General features: G+C 39.8%; 1 non-coding gene across 1 annotated transcript; it reads right to left on the bottom strand.

Moving 5' to 3' along the window:
- Window positions 1-1,528: 1,528 nt before the first annotated feature.
- On the bottom strand, window positions 1,529-1,645 carry LOC116640875. Its single transcript, XR_004301093.1, has one exon. It is a non-coding gene; the product is annotated as a U5 spliceosomal RNA (small nuclear RNA).
- Window positions 1,646-3,428: the final 1,783 nt, after the last annotated feature.

The raw sequence follows: 3,428 nt of genomic DNA, 5'->3' as shown, positions 1-3,428 counted from the left end.
CGTGAAATCAATCAGCTGGGGGATTCTCTCTCCCTCTCCTTCTGCTTCTCACGCTCATGCACGTGCTCCCTCTCTAAAATAGATAAATCTTAAAAAAATAAAAGTCTCTAGAGTCTAGAGGTTGTGTTAAAAAACCTCCCAAAATAACTAAGACAAAGATTCACAATATAAGAAAAAAAAAAATGGGCAAAAGACACGTACAGGCATTTAAATGAAGGTAAACCATGATGGCCAAAAAAAATCTTTAAAAAGATATTCAACCTCAGAAGTAATTAGAGAATTAAAATACATTAAAACTACTGTCAGATATCATTTCATGACTACCAGATGGGCAAAAATTAAAGTCAGTGAACCAACGGCCAGTAAGGACGAGAAGCTATGGGAATACACAAATGCCATTGATGGAAATGGAAATGGGTACATTCACTCCTGGGACAAATTATTACATTTACCTGCCCTGACCCAGTGGTTCCATTCCACACTTTAGGAAAAGAAAGTCTTGCACACACATTGTGAGTAACATCATTCTAACAACCAAAATATAGGGAAAGAAACCAAACCTCCATGAAGAGAGAAGCATCTATAAACTGGTCTGTTCGGGCAATGTAATTAATACAAGACCCGTGCTGCCCGATACTGTCATTAGTTTCACGTGCCGGTTGAGTGCCTGAAGAGCAGCAAGGCCCACCTGAAATATATCAAGTGCAAGATACAAACTGGATTTAGAAGATTTAGCACCAAAAAAGATAATGCAAGCACTTTTAATCTTCTATATTGGTTTCACGTTGAAACAAAATCTTGGACTAAATAAAATCAACCTCATACGCTTTCCTTCTTAATTATTTAACCAGCTTAAAAAAAAAAAAAACTTTAAATCCCCCTGCTTCTACTTGACTAGAGAGCAAGAGAGCCTTCCTTCTTATTTAACTGGCTTGTAAAACTTTAAACCCAGAATGAAATCTTGCCATTTGCAAACATGTGGATGGAACTAGACAGACAGTATTAATGCTAAGCAAAATGAATCAAAGACAAATACCACATGATTTCCCTCGTATGTGGAAGTTAAAAAACAAAACAGATGAACATAGGGGAAAGGAAAGAAAAAGAAGACAAAAACAGAGGAAAGCTTCACCCTGCTTGACAAGTGAACCATAAGAAAGAAGAAACGGCCAACACACGTAACCAAACAATTGAACTCCTCAGTTTCAAGTAAAGAAATGGTTCCCAAAAGCTGGAAAACGACACCGATATGTTACAAGAAGCAGGCGAGAAAGAACAAAATAACGCGATTTACACCACATCTCCCTAAAAACAGTCGAGGTGGGAAAACACGAACTCCAACTTTAAATTAAAAAGGACGAAGAAAAAAAAAAAAAAAACCATAACTTTAAATAGAAAAGGTTCTATTACAGCAACAAAACCAACTTAACCGCTCTGTAAAAACGCTAGTTGAGCCGTTACACCACTTTCGGAAAACCCGCAAACACACACGCTCCAAACATCTCGTCTTCTTTTGAAAGCATAAATAAGCCTTGCCGAAACAAGGCCTCAAAAAAATTGGGTTAAAACTCAGAATTGTTCCTCTCCACGGAAATCTTTAGTAAAAGGCGAAAGATTTATGCGATCTGAAGAGAAACCAGAGTGTGATATTTGGTATTGTAACTCATACCTCGGTTAAAAAAAACTCCTAGTTCACTGATGGTGTCTAATTAACCGCAAGACTCAGTGCCTGAATAAAAACTTTTAGGTTATTTTCTAAGTAGAGACCTAACTGTAAGATGTATAAGTGGACGAATTTTTAAGTTTTATTGTTTTAAACTTGTACTGACCGCAGCGCACTGTGGGTATGCAAATAATCAAGTCACCGCTCTGTCGGGAAAATAGGTTAGTGTTCACGTTGTGCCTCGGCGTCACCGTTACGGGGCGAAGCAGAGGATTGGCTGACTGAGATCTAAACGCCCTATTGATAAGAGACTCGGGTTTTATGTTTTATATATTTGTACACCTGAGTTTGGTTTCTGTCGATTAAAGACTGCCATTAAATCGAATACCAGAAAATTAGCAAATAAGTGATTGATATAAAAATCAGGACAGTGGTTCCTCCCTTCAGTGGGGAGGGGTAAGGTTGGGAAGAGCACACAGGGTTGTATTTTTTCGTAAGCTGCGTGGTAGGCACACGAGTGTTTTGTTTGTTTGTCCTGTTTTAACCGTGCACCTGCAGATTATACACTCTTCACCATTCTGCACTTTTGTCTGCCATTTGAGAAAAATTCCTGCCAGGGTCCTGTTTAAAATTGGAGCCTGCGTGTTTGGCTTCAGGTTTCCTGCCCCACCTGCTGCTCTGAGAGATGAAATCTTGTATTCCAGTTTCAGATCCCGTGTCTCTTTATCCTATGCTTTTACTTTTTTTTTTTTAAGTTTATTTATTTATTTTTTAAAGTAGTCTCTACACCCATTGTGGGGCTTGAACTCATGATCCCAAGATCAAGAGTCAGGTGCTTTTTGGACTGAACCCGCCAGGCACCCCACCCTTATAGTATGCTTTTAAAATGTGCTGTTCTGTATGTATTGTTCTTTGATGTGCTTTTTGATTCTGGTTAGTAAAGGAAACAAACCTGAGAAAAATAAAACAAAACAAAATCAGAGAGGGAGACAAACCATAAGAGACTCTTTTTTTTTTTAAGATTTTATTTATTTATTTGAGAGAGAGAATGAGATAGAGAGAGCATGAGAGGGGAGATGGTCAGAGGGAGATGCAGACTCCCCGCAGGACTCGATCCCAGGACTTCAGGATCATGACCTGAGCCGAAGGCAGTCGCTTAACCAACTGAGCCATCCAGGCGCCCCAAGAGACTCTTAATCATAGGAAATAAACTGAGGGTTGCTGGAGGGGAGGGTGGGGTGATGGGGTAGCTGGGTGATGGGCATTAAGGAGGGCACTGGATGGAATGAGTACCGGGTGTTACATACATGATGCATCACTGAACTCTACCTCTGAAACTAATAAGACACTGTATGTTAATTAATTGAATTTAAATTTTTTAAAAAAGAACCCCCCCAAGAAAAAAATAAAATGTGCCGTTCTTTCCTCTGTGGCGCTCAGTTACTAGATCCGACCCGCCTGCAAGGGTTCCCTAACTATTGCGAGTATCAAAGTATCAAATTAGAGAAAGGAAACAACCTTGAGAAAGGAAATTGCAGTTCTTTTTTTTTCTAGCTGATTATATGTATAAATATTTTCCTTCCCAACTTTGACACCTTTTTTTTTTTTTATTTGACAGACAGAGACACAGCGAGAGAGGGAACACAAGGAGGGGGAGTGGAAGAGGGAGAAGCAGGCTTCCCGCGCAGCAGGGAGCCCCATGTGGGGCTTGATCCCAGGATCCTGAGATCATGACCTGAGCCGAAGGCAGGCGCTTAATGACTGA

Source organism: Phoca vitulina, unplaced genomic scaffold (assembly GCF_004348235.1).
Source record: "Phoca vitulina isolate PV1807 unplaced genomic scaffold, GSC_HSeal_1.0 scaffold20, whole genome shotgun sequence".
NCBI lineage: Eukaryota > Metazoa > Chordata > Mammalia > Carnivora > Phocidae > Phoca > Phoca vitulina.
Note: the sequence above shows the minus strand (reverse complement) of the source record. Positions and strands in the feature narration are given on the sequence as shown.